The 20,252-nt window shown below is 64.9% G+C and overlaps 15 non-coding genes across 15 annotated transcripts; 6 read left to right on the top strand and 9 right to left on the bottom strand.

The window, feature by feature from the left end:
* Positions 1–545: 545 nt before the first annotated feature.
* TRNAE-CUC (transfer RNA glutamic acid (anticodon CUC)) lies at positions 546–617 on the bottom strand. Its single transcript has one exon. It is a non-coding gene; the product is annotated as a tRNA-Glu (tRNA).
* A 286-nt stretch (positions 618–903) lies between these two features.
* On the bottom strand, positions 904–975 carry TRNAG-UCC (transfer RNA glycine (anticodon UCC)). Its single transcript has one exon. It is a non-coding gene; the product is annotated as a tRNA-Gly (tRNA).
* Positions 976–1,583: 608 nt separating this feature from the next.
* TRNAD-GUC (transfer RNA aspartic acid (anticodon GUC)) lies at positions 1,584–1,655 on the bottom strand. Its single transcript has one exon. It is a non-coding gene; the product is annotated as a tRNA-Asp (tRNA).
* A 638-nt stretch (positions 1,656–2,293) lies between these two features.
* On the top strand, positions 2,294–2,376 carry TRNAL-CAG (transfer RNA leucine (anticodon CAG)). The gene has a single exon. It is a non-coding gene; the product is annotated as a tRNA-Leu (tRNA).
* A 1,649-nt stretch (positions 2,377–4,025) lies between these two features.
* Positions 4,026–4,096, top strand: TRNAG-GCC (transfer RNA glycine (anticodon GCC)). The gene has a single exon. It is a non-coding gene; the product is annotated as a tRNA-Gly (tRNA).
* A 3,908-nt stretch (positions 4,097–8,004) lies between these two features.
* TRNAE-CUC (transfer RNA glutamic acid (anticodon CUC)) lies at positions 8,005–8,076 on the bottom strand. The gene has a single exon. It is a non-coding gene; the product is annotated as a tRNA-Glu (tRNA).
* Positions 8,077–8,362: 286 nt separating this feature from the next.
* On the bottom strand, positions 8,363–8,434 carry TRNAG-UCC (transfer RNA glycine (anticodon UCC)). Its single transcript has one exon. It is a non-coding gene; the product is annotated as a tRNA-Gly (tRNA).
* A 608-nt stretch (positions 8,435–9,042) lies between these two features.
* Positions 9,043–9,114, bottom strand: TRNAD-GUC (transfer RNA aspartic acid (anticodon GUC)). The gene has a single exon. It is a non-coding gene; the product is annotated as a tRNA-Asp (tRNA).
* Positions 9,115–9,752: 638 nt separating this feature from the next.
* On the top strand, positions 9,753–9,835 carry TRNAL-CAG (transfer RNA leucine (anticodon CAG)). Its single transcript has one exon. It is a non-coding gene; the product is annotated as a tRNA-Leu (tRNA).
* A 1,650-nt stretch (positions 9,836–11,485) lies between these two features.
* On the top strand, positions 11,486–11,556 carry TRNAG-GCC (transfer RNA glycine (anticodon GCC)). The gene has a single exon. It is a non-coding gene; the product is annotated as a tRNA-Gly (tRNA).
* Positions 11,557–15,466: 3,910 nt separating this feature from the next.
* TRNAE-CUC (transfer RNA glutamic acid (anticodon CUC)) lies at positions 15,467–15,538 on the bottom strand. The gene has a single exon. It is a non-coding gene; the product is annotated as a tRNA-Glu (tRNA).
* Positions 15,539–15,824: 286 nt separating this feature from the next.
* TRNAG-UCC (transfer RNA glycine (anticodon UCC)) lies at positions 15,825–15,896 on the bottom strand. The gene has a single exon. It is a non-coding gene; the product is annotated as a tRNA-Gly (tRNA).
* Positions 15,897–16,504: 608 nt separating this feature from the next.
* Positions 16,505–16,576, bottom strand: TRNAD-GUC (transfer RNA aspartic acid (anticodon GUC)). Its single transcript has one exon. It is a non-coding gene; the product is annotated as a tRNA-Asp (tRNA).
* A 638-nt stretch (positions 16,577–17,214) lies between these two features.
* On the top strand, positions 17,215–17,297 carry TRNAL-CAG (transfer RNA leucine (anticodon CAG)). Its single transcript has one exon. It is a non-coding gene; the product is annotated as a tRNA-Leu (tRNA).
* A 1,647-nt stretch (positions 17,298–18,944) lies between these two features.
* On the top strand, positions 18,945–19,015 carry TRNAG-GCC (transfer RNA glycine (anticodon GCC)). The gene has a single exon. It is a non-coding gene; the product is annotated as a tRNA-Gly (tRNA).
* The last annotated feature ends 1,237 nt before the right edge of the window (positions 19,016–20,252 follow it).

The raw sequence follows: 20,252 nt of genomic DNA, 5'->3' as shown, positions 1-20,252 counted from the left end.
ACACCCGTGGAGCCCAATCACGGATCCCGCGCTCAGGGTCTGGCACGCCTTGGGAAAGCCAGTGCGCTTGCTGACATGAGTGGCTCTGGCGGGTGGCCCAACCATTAGGCGCAGATCCCCCGCAGCCGAGAGAGAAGTGGCCCGTCAGCCACTCGGCTTGGCTTGGCAGAAGCCGCTCCGCTCGAGAGTCCTGGCCCATTCCGCGGCCAGCCGAGAGTTCGAGGGTGGCGGCGGTGGTGGTGGTGGCGGGTCACCTGGCGGCCATGGGAGGAGAAAGCCTGACCTGGCCAGCGGGCTTTGCCGCTGAGAAAGAGTGGGAGCGAGGCGAGCACCTGACAAGGAAGGGCTGTGAAGCTGATGTTGCGAAGGTGGCGCCAGCGAGGCCAAAAGGAGGGATGGGTGAAGGTAGGCGGGGAGCGTTGGGGCGCACGTGGAAGCCGCGGGAGGTTGTGGCTGGGGCGCGGGAGAAGCGAGCGAGCCTGTTGGTCAAAAGGGGAGGTGTGAAGGGGCCTGGCAGTTGGCAGGCAGAGCCAAAGAAGGAAGGCTTCCCTGACCGGGAATCGAACCCGGGCCGCGGCGGTGAGAGCGCCGAATCCTAACCACTAGACCACCAGGGAGAGACGGCTTCCGGGCCCGGCTTGCGCCTCCTGGCCCCAGCGCCTCTGGCCCCAGCACTGGGCGTTACCTTGGCGCCTGTCCCCTGCTTCCGTTTAAAACAAACACCCGCAACCAGCCCCCGCGACGCCGGCGCCAACCGGCCTGCCCTCACGAGCAGCTCTGGCCCTGTTCGCAGCACACCCTCCAAACACCGCGCGCCTCCTTCCCGGGCGCACAGGCACGCAGCCACAGGCCAAGCTGCGACGCGAGCTCCGCGACGGGGACCTCCGCAAAAGGTCCGCCCGCTGCGTTGGCCGGGAATCGAACCCGGGTCAACTGCTTGGAAGGCAGCTATGCTCACCACTATACCACCAACGCCACACGGCGCGGGCAGCCCCGCCACGCCGGCCCGGGGCTCCCACCAGCGCGCCGCCGACGCCCGGGGCAGCCCGGCCCCGACGCCCGGTCCGTCCGCCCGCCCGCAGCTCCGCGCTGCCGCGGCCCCGCCAAAGGCCACCCCGCGCCCCACCGGTGCAAGGCCAGCGCGGCTGCCCCGTTCCGCCCGCCTGCCTCTGGGGGCGCTCTCGCTCCCTCGCCGCCCCGGGCCGCCAGAGCCCTTCCCCACCAGGTGCCCGGCGGGGACACGGCCGGCGCCGACGGGGTCCCCACTCCTCCTCCTCCCACCGGGCGCCGGGCCCTGTGCCTCGCAGAAAGCCTCTTCCGGCACCCACTTTGGGCCGGCAGCTCTCTGGGCGCCGTGGGGGCCAGAGGAGGCCGCCCGGCTGCGGCGACCAAGCCGCGGGCGAGAAGAAAAGGTAGGAGGCCAAGGGGACCCAGGAGGCCCAGGGGGCCCAGAGGGCCCAGGGGGCCAAGGGGCCAGGCAGGCCAGGCCCGAGATGGCGCCCTGAGACTAGCTGGAGGGCGGAGGAAGGAGAAGGAGGGCCCTCAGGCTGGGTCCGAGGCGGCGGCCCAAAAAGCACGGCTGCCTCCCCGTCGGGGAATCGAACCCCGGTCTCCCGCGTGACAGGCGGGGATACTCACCACTATACTAACGAGGACGACGGCGACGGTCGCCGGGACGCCAGACCCCACTCCGACCGCGGACGCCTAGCCCTGCCTTGATCCCCTCCCCCGACGGCAGGGGCCGGGCGCGTGCTCGCCTTCCACCCGCCACCCGCCACCCGCCACCCGCCACACGCCACCCGTCACCTGCCACCCGCCCCCCGCCACCGTTGGCACGACCTACCCCGACACCCAACAAAGCACCCTGCGATCCCGCTGGGACCCGGAGCCGGAGCCGGACCCCGACAGGTACCGGAGCGGCGTGGAACCTCCCCGTGCGCCCTGCCTGCTGTCTCCAAGGCGGGGATCGCGCCGGGGCAGGAAGAGGCCGGGCGAAACAGTCGGGCCGCTGCTCCTAGGACGCGGTGGGCGCACGCCCTGCGGGGTTCGGCGAGCGGAGGCGCGGGGGCTGGGGCGTGCGGCGGCGGCGGCGGCCGGCCGGACGCGGACCCCTTGGGTCCGGGGTGGGGACGCGGGGGCGTCCACGCCAACGCCAGCCGGCTCCGTTCACTTGGCGCCCGCTCCGCCCGCGCGGTCCGTCGGTTGCGCACCGAGCCCAGACAGGCGCCGGCCAAGGGCGCAGGCGTTCGCGCCGGGTCCCAGCCATGCCAGCGGCGACGCGCCCCGGCGCGCCGTCAGGATGGCCGAGCGGTCTAAGGCGCTGCGTTCAGGTCGCAGTCTCCCCTGGAGGCGTGGGTTCGAATCCCACTCCTGACAAGCCGACCTTTTGGCCCGCCCGCCGGAGGGCAACGCCCATGGCAACCCTGGAGCACCTTTGGCCGCTTCCTGCCTTGAGCCCTTGCCCGCTCTGCAGACTCCAGCCCCCTTGAAGCAAGCCTCCAAAACGCCGCCGCTTCTCAGGCACGTCCGTTCTTCCTGCCCACCCGCCGGCTGTCGCAGAAACAGCCCAGGACCATGCGCCAGCGCCCGCGACCCTCTACCAATTGCCCTTCGGACAGACGCCCTCCCCACCACCTCACACGCCCTCTTCCCTGGCCCCACACACAGCGAGCGACCGCGACCACCTTCCACGCTCTTCCCTGCCTATCTCCTCCGCCCGCCTTCTCCTCACTCGCCCAAACAGACACAGCCCAGATTCTTCCCCTATTCCTCCTTTTCCCTCCTTCCTCCCACCGGCCTCCGCCCACCGCCCACCGCCTTGAATCGCCGCTGCGCTGCCCAGAGGCGTCCTGGCCTGCACAGCCCGCCCGGTTTCACCCTCCAACTTCTGACCGCTGAACAGCAGCGAGCGACTCGCTCGTGGAGCCGCACACACGTCTCCCACCAGAGAGGCACGCCATCCAACATCCTGTCCTTTCCTCCGACCCCTCGGACCCCGGCCGCGCATTCCATTCTCCCGACACCCTAGCCAGGTCGCCGATCCCACCTCGCTACCTGTGCTCCCTTCCCGCTAACACCTGCCTGCCGACCCACCTGCAGCCCGGACGCCTGCCGGCCAGAGGCAGCGGGAACCCTGCACACAGCCTGGCAGGCGAGTCCAAACCCGGAAAGACAGCCCACGAGGAATCACGAGCGGAAGCCCTAGATCCCCGTCACCCGCCCACAAACGCCTGGCCCCGCCGGGACCAGCTGTGCGCCACAGCGCATCCCCACGCGGGAAGCCGCGGCCTGGGCCGTCCCAGCCACACCCAGCGCGCCTTCTCCAGGGTCAGCCAGCTGCGGCTCTGCCGAAGCGCTCCTCCGCTCCTTTCTCGCGCTAAAGCCTCCCTACCAGCCCAGGGGGCCGGACCCCAAGTGCGAGCCGGTGGCGTGGGTCAGAGCGCAGGAGCGAGGCGCCCACGGACCTGGTCTGCGTTTCTGAGCCGCACGCCACGGCTGCGAGACCCGTTCCCCATCGCCGCCCCCGCTCGCTGACACACCACCCCCCCCCACCTGCAGGTGACACAACTGAGAAGGCCGGTCCGGCGGGGGGGGGGGAGGGGAGGGGGAAAAACATCCCCCAAAAGAAACAAACAAACAATCAAACAAAAACAAAACACAAAAACTTTGGGTCTGTGCCGGGGATCCGCGCTCAGCAAGGCCCGCCACAGCAAACCTGCCCACACAGGCATTCGGGCGCGGGCCACGGCTGGTCCTTCCCCTGGAGACCCCGGCGGGCAGTCTCTCGACCCTGGGCGGCAGAGAAAGCGCAAGATGGGACCAGTCGGCCTCTCTCCCTCGGCTCTCCCTCCGCGCCCCGCCTCAGGTCCCTCGACGTGACGAGAGCCTCCCCTTCTGCTCGCCCCATCGGGCCAGCCTCTCGTGGACGCTCCAATAGGACGGAAGCCCACGGCAGGCTGTGACCAGTGAGCGGCGGCTGGTGGCGAGTTCCGCTGTGCCAGCTTCCGTTGGCGCTTGCCATCGGTGCATGGGTGGTTCAGTGGTAGAATTCTCGCCTGCCACGCGGGAGGCCCGGGTTCGATTCCCGGCCCATGCAGCACGCCCTCCCATTTTGGTGCTGCAGCAGCACCAAGGCGTAGCTGCGCTCGCCTCTGCCGCCTCCTTACACTCGGGGCGCGCGAGCGAGTCCGGCACCGGCTGCGCTCCCACGCGCGACGGCCCTCTGCCCTTTCTTCCGTGCCTCTCTCGACTGACTTAGGGATGAGCCTACCCCCCCGCACCCACACAGCTTGGTGACAACAACCCCTCCAAACACGAGAGCGTGCCAGACACCAGAACTTGGCAGCCTCCTGGTCCTGTTTCTCTTCATTGCCCTGCCACCGCCTCTGCCCGACGCATTTCACTTCACGGAACACCGCCAGGCACCACGGGCTTGCAGCCACTCGCCCCACCTCTTCTCTTCACAATTCACCGCCTCGACCTCTTTCTCTCTCTCTCTCTCTCTCTCTCTCTCTCTCTCTCTCTCCCCCTCGCTGGCTCCCCACATCCAGAAAATGATGCCATGGTTGCCCTTCCAGTAGGAAGGAAGTCGCGACTCCAGGGAGTAACTCATCACTTTCCCCTAGTTGGTCACACAGTCCTTAACGCGACCACACGAGTGTACGCGTGGCATGTGCACCGTCTATATTCACCGTGTTCTGGCTACTCCACACTCTCTCCCCTCATTCTGCCGGCACCACCACCGCCATGTGGCAACTCCCAACCTAACCCCAATCCACCACTTTAGTCGAGGAGGCTGCCTTGTTTCTCTCCCTCGGACCTCTTTTCATCTCAGCCCCAGACACCTGCCTGAGACGTGAATGTGCGTCCTGAAGACGGCTTATTTATGTCTCGGGTCCAGTTGCATTCGCTACCCTTTTGGGACGTGGGACGTGGCCTCCAGTCGCTCTGTCACGATGTCTCTCCCACCCTGGGCTGCTTGCCACCTCACCCCAGCCCCACTCCATACTCTGACCGCCCAGCCCAAGCAGCATCCCAGTCTCGCCGGCGCGGGTCCCCTTTGACCACACAGACTTCGTTCCTGCCCAGACCAACCGGCTGAAAATGTACTGTTCCCACCAGCCTTCAGGCTCAGCCCTCCCTCCCCCACCTTTGTCTCACCCCACCCGCCCTTTCACTCACACACACACACTGACACACACACACACACACACACTCACACACTCTCTCTCTCTCTCACTCTCTTTCTCTGTCTCTCACTCTCTCTCTGTCTCTGTGTCTCTATCTCTCTGTCTCTCTCTCTGTCTCTGTCTCTATGTCTCTATCTCTCTGTCTCTCTCGCACAGCCAACTCTCCCTCTCGCCAGCCAACTCTCCCTCTCGCCGTCAATGCCCCTCTCTCAGACGACTCATGTCCCCCAGCCCTGGCCTCCTTCAGCCTCTTCAGACTCACGCCAGCTCCGCCACCAGCTGGGATCCCTCCGACCTATGGCATAGGCAGCCCGCGAGGTGCCCTAACGCCCCGGGCATCTGCACAACCTCCGTTTGACTGGACAGCCTCACTCCCAGACCTGGCCAGCCAGCCCTGTGCACCCCCTGGACACCCTGGACTCCTTCTTCCAGCTCCCAGCACGCGACATGCTTCTCTCCTTTCCTTGGTGTCAGCCCCTTGCCCCGGGCTAGGGTGGACGCCAGCCACGGGAACGGACACCTTCGTCCATCGCTGTCACCCACTGACATCCACCCACATCACGCTGGCAAGCAAGCCAGCCTCCCGTGGGGATGGCAAACATCTCTATCCCCGATAGGGTCTGGTCCCTGCAGGTGATCCGACTGTGCCAAGATCCCACGAATGACACGGGACAGGTTTGTGCAGTTGGTTGGACGTCTACTTTGCCCCTACAGAGGGGTTTTGGCAAGAAGTCGACTGACTTCTGCCATTGACCTGGGGAATCAGCCAAACGATAAGATCAATACGGGTTGAATAGAGGGTTGGAGAACTGGGCTCATCTGTGCTAAGGAGGGGATGGGCAAAAAGTCCCACAGCGAATCTTGGCGCTGGGGATAGGTACCATCTCCACATGTTCCTTGACATTTGGAGAGACGCTAGAGAGCGTAGGTCAGGCAATGGGAAGCAAACTTCGGCTAGAAGTCTATCAGGAACCCCAACCCCGCACATGCGCTTTGGTCAGCCTGGCCGTTGGGTTTTCCCCACGAACTGCTGCATCTCCACGCTTCAATGCCCGTGGCCAGGTTGGTCTGACTAATGGGACCTCTCAAGATTCATTTTCACATCCAGAATAGGCGAGAATCTCAAACCTGTCGACGGTGAGCGGGAGCATGTGTACGCACATGCACGTGTGTGTTGCGGGAAGTCAGGGACCCCGAACGGAGGGAGCGGCTGGAGCTGCGGCAGAGGCACGTAAATTGTGAAGATTTCATTTCAATACGGACATTCATCAGTTCCCAAATAATGCTTTTATAATTTCTTACGCCTGTCTTTACTTTAATCTCTTAATCCTGTTATCTTCGTAAGCTGAGGATGTACGTCACCTCAGGACCGCTGTGACAATTGTGTTAACTCTACAAATTGATGGTAAAACATGTGTGTTTGAACAGCATGAAATCAGTGCACCTTGAAAAAGAATAGAATAACAGCGAGTTTTAGGGAACAGGGGAAGACAACGGTAAGGTCTGACTGCCTGTGAGGTCGGGCAGAAAGAGCCATATTTTTCTTCTTGCAGAGAGCCTATGAAGGACCTGCAGGTAGGGAAGATGTGGCTAAGACAACCTAAGTGTCCATCGGCCGGGAAATGGATTAACAAAAATGTGGCATATAGACACCATGGAATACTATTTGGCCACAGAAAAGAACGAAATCCTCTGGTCTGCAGCAACAGAGGCGGAGCTAAAGGTCACGATGGAACATCAAACGAGCCGGGCACAGAAAGACAGAGAGGGCGGGTTCTTACTCCAATCCTGGGAGCTCAAAATGTTCACCTTGTGGAGGTAGAGAGTAGAACGATAGACACCAGAGGCTGGAGAGGGTGTGTGGGTGACTGCGGTGAAGAGAGGTTGGTGAAATGGGTCCGAGCATGCGTTTGGATGGAGGGAATACGTTCCAATAACGTTCTACGGCGGAGCAGGGCGACTAGGGGTAACAACGACGTATTAGTGCTTGTTTCCGAAGAGCTCCTGGAAGACAGCACCTGAGATGCTCCCAACAGGTAGAGATGACAGATACCCACGGGATGGATGCCCTACATCCCCTCAGTTGACCATCGATCACTACGCGATGTACACGCGTTACCACGCGTCACAGGAATCCCATGGATATCACGTCCGCATGAAGAAAAACATAGTCATGCTGCCAGGGTGACCGTCGCAGCTCTGCCTCCCTAGCGCCATGGCCCGTGGTCTCGGCTCCTCAAGTTCCGCTGCCATTTCTACCAAAGCCGCTGACACCCGTGGAGCCCAATCACGGATCCCGCGCTCAGGGTCTGGCACGCCTTGGGAAAGCCAGTGCGCTTGCTGACATGAGTGGCTCTGGCGGGTGGCCCAACCATTAGGCGCAGATCCCCCGCAGCCGAGAGAGAAGTGGCCCGTCAGCCACTCGGCTTGGCTTGGCAGAAGCCGCTCCGCTCGAGAGTCCTGGCCCATTCCGCGGCCAGCCGAGAGTTCGAGGGTGGCGGCGGTGGTGGTGGTGGCGGGTCACCTGGCGGCCATGGGAGGAGAAAGCCTGACCTGGCCAGCGGGCTTTGCCGCTGAGAAAGAGTGGGAGCGAGGCGAGCACCTGACAAGGAAGGGCTGTGAAGCTGATGTTGCGAAGGTGGCGCCAGCGAGGCCAAAAGGAGGGATGGGTGAAGGTAGGCGGGGAGCGTTGGGGCGCACGTGGAAGCCGCGGGAGGTTGTGGCTGGGGCGCGGGAGAAGCGAGCGAGCCTGTTGGTCAAAAGGGGAGGTGTGAAGGGGCCTGGCAGTTGGCAGGCAGAGCCAAAGAAGGAAGGCTTCCCTGACCGGGAATCGAACCCGGGCCGCGGCGGTGAGAGCGCCGAATCCTAACCACTAGACCACCAGGGAGAGACGGCTTCCGGGCCCGGCTTGCGCCTCCTGGCCCCAGCGCCTCTGGCCCCAGCACTGGGCGTTACCTTGGCGCCTGTCCCCTGCTTCCGTTTAAAACAAACACCCGCAACCAGCCCCCGCGACGCCGGCGCCAACCGGCCTGCCCTCACGAGCAGCTCTGGCCCTGTTCGCAGCACACCCTCCAAACACCGCGCGCCTCCTTCCCGGGCGCACAGGCACGCAGCCACAGGCCAAGCTGCGACGCGAGCTCCGCGACGGGGACCTCCGCAAAAGGTCCGCCCGCTGCGTTGGCCGGGAATCGAACCCGGGTCAACTGCTTGGAAGGCAGCTATGCTCACCACTATACCACCAACGCCACACGGCGCGGGCAGCCCCGCCACGCCGGCCCGGGGCTCCCACCAGCGCGCCGCCGACGCCCGGGGCAGCCCGGCCCCGACGCCCGGTCCGTCCGCCCGCCCGCAGCTCCGCGCTGCCGCGGCCCCGCCAAAGGCCACCCCGCGCCCCACCGGTGCAAGGCCAGCGCGGCTGCCCCGTTCCGCCCGCCTGCCTCTGGGGGCGCTCTCGCTCCCTCGCCGCCCCGGGCCGCCAGAGCCCTTCCCCACCAGGTGCCCGGCGGGGACACGGCCGGCGCCGACGGGGTCCCCACTCCTCCTCCTCCCACCGGGCGCCGGGCCCTGTGCCTCGCAGAAAGCCTCTTCCGGCACCCACTTTGGGCCGGCAGCTCTCTGGGCGCCGTGGGGGCCAGAGGAGGCCGCCCGGCTGCGGCGACCAAGCCGCGGGCGAGAAGAAAAGGTAGGAGGCCAAGGGGACCCAGGAGGCCCAGGGGGCCCAGAGGGCCCAGGGGGCCAAGGGGCCAGGCAGGCCAGGCCCGAGATGGCGCCCTGCGACTAGCTGGAGGGCGGAGGAAGGAGAAGGAGGGCCCTCAGGCTGGGTCCGAGGCGGCGGCCCAAAAAGCACGGCTGCCTCCCCGTCGGGGAATCGAACCCCGGTCTCCCGCGTGACAGGCGGGGATACTCACCACTATACTAACGAGGACGACGGCGACGGTCGCCGGGACGCCAGACCCCACTCCGACCGCGGACGCCTAGCCCTGCCTTGATCCCCTCCCCCGACGGCAGGGGCCGGGCGCGTGCTCGCCTTCCACCCGCCACCCGCCACCCACCACCCGCCACACGCCACCCGTCACCTGCCACCCGCCCCCCGCCACCGTTGGCACGACCTACCCCGACACCCAACAAAGCACCCTGCGATCCCGCTGGGACCCGGAGCCGGAGCCGGACCCCGACAGGTACCGGAGCGGCGTGGAACCTCCCCGTGCGCCCTGCCTGCTGTCTCCAAGGCGGGGATCGCGCCGGGGCAGGAAGAGGCCGGGCGAAACAGTCGGGCCGCTGCTCCTAGGACGCGGTGGGCGCACGCCCTGCGGGGTTCGGCGAGCGGAGGCGCGGGGGCTGGGGCGTGCGGCGGCGGCGGCGGCCGGCCGGACGCGGACCCCTTGGGTCCGGGGTGGGGACGCGGGGGCGTCCACGCCAACGCCAGCCGGCTCCGTTCACTTGGCGCCCGCTCCGCCCGCGCGGTCCGTCGGTTGCGCACCGAGCCCAGACAGGCGCCGGCCAAGGGCGCAGGCGTTCGCGCCGGGTCCCAGCCATGCCAGCGGCGACGCGCCCCGGCGCGCCGTCAGGATGGCCGAGCGGTCTAAGGCGCTGCGTTCAGGTCGCAGTCTCCCCTGGAGGCGTGGGTTCGAATCCCACTCCTGACAAGCCGACCTTTTGGCCCGCCCGCCGGAGGGCAACGCCCATGGCAACCCTGGAGCACCTTTGGCCGCTTCCTGCCTTGAGCCCTTGCCCGCTCTGCAGACTCCAGCCCCCTTGAAGCAAGCCTCCAAAACGCCGCCGCTTCTCAGGCACGTCCGTTCTTCCTGCCCACCCGCCGGCTGTCGCAGAAACAGCCCAGGACCATGCGCCAGCGCCCGCGACCCTCTACCAATTGCCCTTCGGACAGACGCCCTCCCCACCACCTCACACGCCCTCTTCCCTGGCCCCACACACAGCGAGCGACCGCGACCACCTTCCACGCTCTTCCCTGCCTATCTCCTCCGCCCGCCTTCTCCTCACTCGCCCAAACAGACACAGCCCAGATTCTTCCCCTATTCCTCCTTTTCCCTCCTTCCTCCCACCGGCCTCCGCCCACCGCCCACCGCCTTGAATCGCCGCTGCGCTGCCCAGAGGCGTCCTGGCCTGCACAGCCCGCCCGGTTTCACCCTCCAACTTCTGACCGCTGAACAGCAGCGAGCGACTCGCTCGTGGAGCCGCACACACGTCTCCCACCAGAGAGGCACGCCATCCAACATCCTGTCCTTTCCTCCGACCCCTCGGACCCCGGCCGCGCATTCCATTCTCCCGACACCCTAGCCAGGTCGCCGATCCCACCTCGCTACCTGTGCTCCCTTCCCGCTAACACCTGCCTGCCGACCCACCTGCAGCCCGGACGCCTGCCGGCCAGAGGCAGCGGGAACCCTGCACACAGCCTGGCAGGCGAGTCCAAACCCGGAAAGACAGCCCACGAGGAATCACGAGCGGAAGCCCTAGATCCCCGTCACCCGCCCACAAACGCCTGGCCCCGCCGGGACCAGCTGTGCGCCACAGCGCATCCCCACGCGGGAAGCCGCGGCCTGGGCCGTCCCAGCCACACCCAGCGCGCCTTCTCCAGGGTCAGCCAGCTGCGGCTCTGCCGAAGCGCTCCTCCGCTCCTTTCTCGCGCTAAAGCCTCCCTACCAGCCCAGGGGGCCGGACCCCAAGTGCGAGCCGGTGGCGTGGGTCAGAGCGCAGGAGCGAGGCGCCCACGGACCTGGTCTGCGTTTCTGAGCCGCACGCCACGGCTGCGAGACCCGTTCCCCATCGCCGCCCCCGCTCGCTGACACACCACCCCCCCCCACCTGCAGGTGACACAACTGAGAAGGCCGGTCCGGCGGGGGGGGGGGGAGGGGAGGGGGAAAAACATCCCCCAAAAGAAACAAACAAACAATCAAACAAAAACAAAACACAAAAACTTTGGGTCTGTGCCGGGGATCCGCGCTCAGCAAGGCCCGCCACAGCAAACCTGCCCACACGGGCATTCGGGCGCGGGCCACGGCTGGTCCTTCCCCTGGAGACCCCGGCGGGCAGTCTCTCGACCCTGGGCGGCAGAGAAAGCGCAAGATGGGACCAGTCGGCCTCTCTCCCTCGGCTCTCCCTCCGCGCCCCGCCTCAGGTCCCTCGACGTGACGAGAGCCTCCCCTTCTGCTCGCCCCATCGGGCCAGCCTCTCGTGGACGCTCCAATAGGACGGAAGCCCACGGCAGGCTGTGACCAGTGAGCGGCGGCTGGTGGCGAGTTCCGCTGTGCCAGCTTCCGTTGGCGCTTGCCATCGGTGCATGGGTGGTTCAGTGGTAGAATTCTCGCCTGCCACGCGGGAGGCCCGGGTTCGATTCCCGGCCCATGCAGCACGCCCTCCCATTTTGGTGCTGCAGCAGCACCAAGGCGTAGCTGCGCTCGCCTCTGCCGCCTCCTTACACTCGGGGCGCGCGAGCGAGTCCGGCACCGGCTGCGCTCCCACGCGCGACGGCCCTCTGCCCTTTCTTCCGTGCCTCTCTCGACTGACTTAGGGATGAGCCTACCCCCCCGCACCCACACAGCTTGGTGACAACAACCCCTCCAAACACGAGAGCGCGCCAGACACCAGAACTTGGCAGCCTCCTGGTCCTGTTTCTCTTCATTGCCCTGCCACCGCCTCTGCCCGACGCATTTCACTTCACGGAACACCGCCAGGCACCACGGGCTTGCAGCCACTCGCCCCACCTCTTCTCTTCACAATTCACCGCCTCGACCTCTTTCTCTCTCTCTCTCTCTCTCTCTCTCTCTCTCTCTCTCTCTCTCCCCCTCGCTGGCTCCCCACATCCAGAAAATGATGCCATGGTTGCCCTTCCAGTAGGAAGGAAGTCGCGACTCCAGGGAGTAACTCATCACTTTCCCCTAGTTGGTCACACAGTCCTTAACGCGACCACACGAGTGTACGCGTGGCATGTGCACCGTCTATATTCACCGTGTTCCGGCTACTCCACACTCTCTCCCCTCATTCTGCCGGCACCACCACCGCCATGTGGCAACTCCCAACCTAACCCCAATCCACCACTTTAGTCGAGGAGGCTGCCTTGTTTCTCTCCCTCGGACCTCTTTTCATCTCAGCCCCAGACACCTGCCTGAGACGTGAATGTGCGTCCTGAAGACGGCTTATTTATGTCTCGGGTCCAGTCATTCGCTACCCTTTTGGGACGTGGGACGTGGCCTCCAGTCGCTCTGTCACGATGTCTCTCCCACCCTGGGCTGCTTGCCACCTCACCCCAGCCCCACTCCATACTCTGACCGCCCAGCCCAAGCAGCATCCCAGTCTCGCCGGCGCGGGTCCCCTTTGACCACACAGACTTCGTTCCTGCCCAGACCAACCGGCTGAAAATGTACTGTTCCCACCAGCCTTCAGGCTCAGCCCTCCCTCCCCCACCTTTGTCTCACCCCACCCGCCCTTTCACTCACACACACACACTGACACACACACACACACACACACACACTCACTCTCTCTCTCTCTCACTCTCTTTCTCTGTCTCTCACTCTCTCTCTGTCTCTGTGTCTCTATCTCTCTGTCTCTCTCTCTGTCTCTGTCTCTATGTCTCTATCTCTCTGTCTCTCTCGCACAGCCAACTCTCCCTCTCGCCAGCCAACTCTCCCTCTCGCCGTCAATGCCCCTCTCTCAGACGACTCATGTCCCCCAGCCCTGGCCTCCTTCAGCCTCTTCAGACTCACGCCAGCTCCGCCACCAGCTGGGATCCCTCCGACCTATGGCATAGGCAGCCCGCGAGGTGCCCTAACGCCCCGGGCATCTGCACAACCTCCGTTTGACTGGACAGCCTCACTCCCAGACCTGGCCAGCCAGCCCTGTGCACCCCCTGGACACCCTGGACTCCTTCTTCCAGCTCCCAGCACGCGACATGCTTCTCTCCTTTCCTTGGTGTCAGCCCCTTGCCCCGGGCTAGGGTGGACGCCAGCCACGGGAACGGACACCTTCGTCCATCGCTGTCACCCACTGACATCCACCCACATCACGCTGGCAAGCAAGCCAGCCTCCCGTGGGGATGGCAAACATCTCTATCCCCGATAGGGTCTGGTCCCTGCAGGTGATCCGACTGTGCCAAGATCCCACGAATGACACGGGACAGGTTTGTGCAGTTGGTTGGACGTCTACTTTGCCCCTACAGAGGGGTTTTGGCAAGAAGTCGACTGACTTCTGCCATTGACCTGGGGAATCAGCCAAACGATAAGATCAATACGGGTTGAATAGAGGGTTGGAGAACTGGGCTCATCTGTGCTAAGGAGGGGATGGGCAAAAAGTCCCACAGCGAATCTTGGCGCTGGGGATAGGTACCATCTCCACATGTTCCTTGACATTTGGAGAGACGCTAGAGAGCGTAGGTCAGGCAATGGGAAGCAAACTTCGGCTAGAAGTCTATCAGGAACCCCAACCCCGCACATGCGCTTTGGTCAGCCTGGCCGTTGGGTTTTCCCCACGAACTGCTGCATCTCCACGCTTCAATGCCCGTGGCCAGGTTGGTCTGACTAATGGGACCTCTCAAGATTCATTTTCACATCCAGAATAGGCGAGAATCTCAAACCTGTCGACGGTGAGCGGGAGCATGTGTACGCACATGCACGTGTGTGTTGCGGGAAGTCAGGGACCCCGAACGGAGGGAGCGGCTGGAGCTGCGGCAGAGGCACGTAAATTGTGAAGATTTCATTTCAATACGGACATTCATCAGTTCCCAAATAATGCTTTTATAATTTCTTACGCCTGTCTTTACTTTAATCTCTTAATCCTGTTATCTTCGTAAGCTGAGGATGTACGTCACCTCAGGACTGCTGTGACAATTGTGTTAACTCTACAAATTGATGGTAAAACATGTGTGTTTGAACAGCATGAAATCAGTGCACCTTGAAAAAGAATAGAATAACAGCGAGTTTTAGGGAACAGGGGAAGACAACGGTAAGGTCTGACTGCCTGCGAGGTCGGGCAGAAAGAGCCATATTTTTCTTCTTGCAGAGAGCCTATGAAGGACCTGCAGGTAGGGAAGATGTGGCTAAGACAACCTAAGTGTCCATCGGCCGGGAAATGGATTAACAAAAATGTGGCATATAGACACCATGGAATACTATTTGGCCACAGAAAAGAACGAAATCCTCTGGTCTGCAGCAACAGAGGCGGAGCTAAAGGTCACGATGGAACATCAAACGAGCCGGGCACAGAAAGACAGAGAGGGCGGGTTCTTACTCCAATCCTGGGAGCTCAAAATGTTCACCTTGTGGAGGTAGAGAGTAGAACGATAGACACCAGAGGCTGGAGAGGGTGTGTGGGTGACTGCGGTGAAGAGAGGTTGGTGAAATGGGTCCGAGCATGCGTTTGGATGGAGGGAATACGTTCCAATAACGTTCTACGGCGGAGCAGGGCGACTAGGGGTAACAACGACGTATTAGTGCTTGTTTCCGAAGAGCTCCTGGAAGACAGCACCTGAGATGCTCCCAACAGGTAGAGATGACAGATACCCACGGGATGGATGCCCTACATCCCCTCAGTTGACCATCGATCACTACGCGATGTACACGCGTTACCACGCGTCACAGGAATCCCATGGATATCACGTCCGCATGAAGAAAAACATAGTCATGCTGCCAGGGTGACCGTCGCAGCTCTGCCTCCCTAGCGCCATGGCCCGTGGTCTCGGCTCCTCAAGTTCCGCTGCCATTTCTACCAAAGCCGCTGACACCCGTGGAGCCCAATCACGGATCCCGCGCTCAGGGTCTGGCACGCCTTGGGAAAGCCAGTGCGCTTGCTGACATGAGTGGCTCTGGCGGGTGGCCCAACCATTAGGCGCAGATCCCCCGCAGCCGAGAGAGAAGTGGCCCGTCAGCCACTCGGCTTGGCTTGGCAGAAGCCGCTCCGCTCGAGAGTCCTGGCCCATTCCGCGGCCAGCCGAGAGTTCGAGGGTGGCGGCGGTGGTGGTGGTGGCGGGTCACCTGGCGGCCATGGGAGGAGAAAGCCTGACCTGGCCAGCGGGCTTTGCCGCTGAGAAAGAGTGGGAGCGAGGCGAGCACCTGACAAGGAAGGGCTGTGAAGCTGATGTTGCGAAGGTGGCGCCAGCGAGGCCAAAAGGAGGGATGGGTGAAGGTAGGCGGGGAGCGTTGGGGCGCACGTGGAAGCCGCGGGAGGTTGTGGCTGGGGCGCGGGAGAAGCGAGCGAGCCTGTTGGTCAAAAGGGGAGGTGTGAAGGGGCCTGGCAGTTGGCAGGCAGAGCCAAAGAAGGAAGGCTTCCCTGACCGGGAATCGAACCCGGGCCGCGGCGGTGAGAGCGCCGAATCCTAACCACTAGACCACCAGGGAGAGACGGCTTCCGGGCCCGGCTTGCGCCTCCTGGCCCCAGCGCCTCTGGCCCCAGCACTGGGCGTTACCTTGGCGCCTGTCCCCTGCTTCCGTTTAAAACAAACACCCGCAACCAGCCCCCGCGACGCCGGCGCCAACCGGCCTGCCCTCACGAGCAGCTCTGGCCCTGTTCGCAGCACACCCTCCAAACACCGCGCGCCTCCTTCCCGGGCGCACAGGCACGCAGCCACAGGCCAAGCTGCGACGCGAGCTCCGCGACGGGGACCTCCGCAAAAGGTCCGCCCGCTGCGTTGGCCGGGAATCGAACCCGGGTCAACTGCTTGGAAGGCAGCTATGCTCACCACTATACCACCAACGCCACACGGCGCGGGCAGCCCCGCCACGCCGGCCCGGGGCTCCCACCAGCGCGCCGCCGACGCCCGGGGCAGCCCGGCCCCGACGCCCGGTCCGTCCGCCCGCCCGCAGCTCCGCGCTGCCGCGGCCCCGCCAAAGGCCACCCCGCGCCCCACCGGTGCAAGGCCAGCGCGGCTGCCCCGTTCCGCCCGCCTGCCTCTGGGGGCGCTCTCGCTCCCTCGCCGCCCCGGGCCGCCAGAGCCCTTCCCCACCAGGTGCCCGGCGGGGACACGGCCGGCGCCGACGGGGTCCCCACTCCTCCTCCTCCCACCGGGCGCCGGGCCCTGTGCCTCGCAGAAAGCCTCTTCCGGCACCCACTTTGGGCCGGCAGCTCTCTGGGCGCCGTGGGGGCCAGAGGAGGCCGCCCGGCTGCGGCGACCAAGCCGCGGGCGAGAAGAAAAGGTAGGAGGCCAAGGGGACCCAGGAGGCCCAGGGGGCCCAGAGGGCCCAGGGGGCCAAGGGGCCAGGCAGGCCAGGCCCGAGATGGCGCCCTGCGACTAGCTGGAGGGCGGAGGAAGGAGAAGGAGGGCCCTCAGGCTGGGTACGAGGCGGCGGCCCAAAAAGCACGGCTGCCTCCCCGTCGGGGAATCGAACCCCGGTCTCCCGCGTGACAGGCGGGGATACTCACCACTATACTAACGAGGACGACGGCGACGGTCGCCGGGACGCCAGACCCCACTCCGACCGCGGACGCCTAGCCCTGCCTTGATCCCCTCCCCCGACGGCAGGGGCCGGGCGCGTGCTCGCCTTCCACCCGCCACCCGCCACCCGCCACCCGCCACACGCCACCCGTCACCTGCCACCCGCCCCCCGCCACCGTTGGCACGACCTACCCCGACACCCAACAAAGCACCCTGCGATCCCGCTGGGACCCGGAGCCGGAGCCGGACCCCGACAGGTACCGGAGCGGCGTGGAACCTCCCCGTGCGCCCTGCCTGCTGTCTCCAAGGCGGGGATCGCGCCGGGGCAGGAAGAGGCCGGGCGAAACAGTCGGGCCGCTGCTCCTAGGACGCGGTGGGCGCACGCCCTGCGGGGTTCGGCGAGCGGAGGCGCGGGGGCTGGGGCGTGCGGCGGCGGCGGCGGCCGGCCGGACGCGGACCCCTTGGGTCCGGGGTGGGGACGCGGGGGCGTCCACGCCAACGCCAGCCGGCTCCGTTCACTTGGCGCCCGCTCCGCCCGCGCGGTCCGTCGGTTGCGCACCGAGCCCAGACAGGCGCCGGCCAAGGGCGCAGGCGTTCGCGCCGGGTCCCAGCCATGCCAGCGGCGACGCGCCCCGGCGCGCCGTCAGGATGGCCGAGCGGTCTAAGGCGCTGCGTTCAGGTCGCAGTCTCCCCTGGAGGCGTGGGTTCGAATCCCACTCCTGACAAGCCGACCTTTTGGCCCGCCCGCCGGAGGGCAACGCCCATGGCAACCCTGGAGCACCTTTGGCCGCTTCCTGCCTTGAGCCCTTGCCCGCTCTGCAGACTCCAGCCCCCTTGAAGCAAGCCTCCAAAACGCCGCCGCTTCTCAGGCACGTCCGTTCTTCCTGCCCACCCGCCGGCTGTCGCAGAAACAGCCCAGGACCATGCGCCAGCGCCCGCGACCCTCTACCAATTGCCCTTCGGACAGACGCCCTCCCCACCACCTCACACGCCCTCTTCCCTGGCCCCACACACAGCGAGCGACCGCGACCACCTTCCACGCTCTTCCCTGCCTATCTCCTCCGCCCGCCTTCTCCTCACTCGCCCAAACAGACACAGCCCAGATTCTTCCCCTATTCCTCCTTTTCCCTCCTTCCTCCCACCGGCCTCCGCCCACCGCCTTGAATCGCCGCTGCGCTGCCCAGAGGCGTCCTGGCCTGCACAGCCCGCCCGGTTTCACCCTCCAACTTCTGACCGCTGAACAGCAGCGAGCGACTCGCTCGTGGAGCCGCACACACGTCTCCCACCAGAGAGGCACGCCATCCAACATCCTGTCCTTTCCTCCGACCCCTCGGACCCCGGCCGCGCATTCCATTCTCCCGACACCCTAGCCAGGTCGCCGATCCCACCTCGCTACCTGTGCTCCCTTCCCGCTAACACCTGCCTGCCGACCCACCTGCAGCCCGGACGCCTGCCGGCCAGAGGCAGCGGGAACCCTGCACACAGCCTGGCAGGCGAGTCCAAACCCGGAAAGACAGCCCACGAGGAATCACGAGCGGAAGCCCTAGATCCCCGTCACCCGCCCACAAACGCCTGGCCCCGCCGGGACCAGCTGTGCGCCACAGCGCATCCCCACGCGGGAAGCCGCGGCCTGGGCCGTCCCAGCCACACCCAGCGCGCCTTCTCCAGGGTCAGCCAGCTGCGGCTCTGCCGAAGCGCTCCTCCGCTCCTTTCTCGCGCTAAAGCCTCCCTACCAGCCCAGGGGGCCGGACCCCAAGTGCGAGCCGGTGGCGTGGGTCAGAGCGCAGGAGCGAGGCGCCCACGGACCTGGTCTGCGTTTCTGAGCCGCACGCCACGGCTGCGAGACCCGTTCCCCATCGCCGCCCCCGCTCGCTGACACACCCCCCCCCCCACCCCCACCTGCAGGTGACACAACTGAGAAGGCCGGTCCGGCGGGGGGGGGGGAGGGGAGGGGGAAAAACATCCCCCAAAAGAAACAAACAAACAATCAAACAAAAACAAAACACAAAAACTTTGGGTCTGTGCCGGGGATCCGCGCTCAGCAAGGCCCGCCACAGCAAACCTGCCCACACGGGCATTCGGGCGCGGGCCACGGCTGGTCCTTCCCCTGGAGACCCCGGCGGGCAGTCTCTCGACCCTGGGCGGCAGAGAAAGCGCAAGATGGGACCAGTCGGCCTCTCTCCCTCGGCTCTCCCTCCGCGCCCCGCCTCAGGTCCCTCGACGTGACGAGAGCCTCCCCTTCTGCTCGCCCCATCGGGCCAGCCTCTCGTGGACGCTCCAATAGGACGGAAGCCCACGGCAGGCTGTGACCAGTGAGCGGCGGCTGGTGGCGAGTTCCGCTGTGCCAGCTTCCGTTGGCGCTTGCCATCGGTGCATGGGTGGTTCAGTGGTAGAATTCTCGCCTGCCACGCGGGAGGCCCGGGTTCGATTCCCGGCCCATGCAGCACGCCCTCCCATTTTGGTGCTGCAGCAGCACCAAGGCGTAGCTGCGCTCGCCTCTGCCGCCTCCTTACACTCGGGGCGCGCGAGCGAGTCCGGCACCGGCTGCGCTCCCACGCGCGACGGCCCTCTGCCCTTTCTTCCGTGCCTCTCTCGACTGACTTAGGGATGAGCCTACCCCCCCGCACCCACACAGCTTGGTGACAACAACCCCTCCAAACAAGAGAGCGCGCCAGACACCAGAACTTGGCAGCCTCCTGGTCCTGTTTCTCTTCATTGCCCTGCCACCGCCTCTGCCCGACGCATTTCACTTCACGGAACACCGCCAGGCACCACGGGCTTGCAGCCACTCGCCCCACCTCTTCTCTTCACAATTCACCGCCTCGACCTCTTTCTCTCTCTCTCTCTCTCTCTCTCTCTCTCTCTCCCCCTCGCTGGCTCCCCACATCCAGAAAATGATGCCATGGTTGCCCTTCCAGTAGGAAGGAAGTCGCGACTCCAGGGAGTAACTCATCACTTTCCCCTAGTTGGTCACACAGTCCTTAACGCGACCACACGAGTGTACGCGTGGCATGTGCACCGTCTATATTCACCGTGTTCCGGCTACTCCACACTCTCTCCCCTCATTCTGCCGGCACCACCACCGCCATGTGGCAACTCCCAACCTAACCCCAATCCACCACTTTAGTCGAGGAGGCTGCCTTGTTTCTCTCCCTCGGACCTCTTTTCATCTCAGCCCCAGACACCTGCCTGAGACGTGAATGTGCGTCCTGAAGACGGCTTATTTATGTCTCGGGTCCAGTTGCATTCGCTACCCTTTTGGGACGTGGGACGTGGCCTCCAGTCGCTCTGTCACGATGTCTCTCCCACCCTGGGCTGCTTGCCACCTCACCCCAGCCCCACTCCATACTCTGACCGCCCAGCCCAAGCAGCATCCCAGTCTCGCCGGTGCGGGTCCCCTTTGACCACACAGACTTCGTTCCTGCCCAGACCAACCGGCTGAAAATGTACTGTTCCCACCAGCCTTCAGGCTCAGCCCTCCCTCCCCCACCTTTGTCTCACCCCACCCGCCCTTTCACTCACACACACACACTGACACACACACACACACACACACACACTCACACACTCTCTCTCTCTCTCACTCTCTTTCTCTGTCTCTCACTCTCTCTCTGTCTCTGTGTCTCTATCTCTCTGTCTCTCTCTCTGTCTCTGTCTCTATGTCTCTATCTCTCTGTCTC

Source organism: Pan troglodytes, chromosome 1 (genome assembly GCF_028858775.2).
Source record: "Pan troglodytes isolate AG18354 chromosome 1, NHGRI_mPanTro3-v2.0_pri, whole genome shotgun sequence".
In the NCBI taxonomy this organism is placed as follows: Eukaryota; Metazoa; Chordata; class Mammalia; order Primates; family Hominidae; genus Pan; species Pan troglodytes.
Note: the sequence above shows the minus strand (reverse complement) of the source record. Positions and strands in the feature narration are given on the sequence as shown.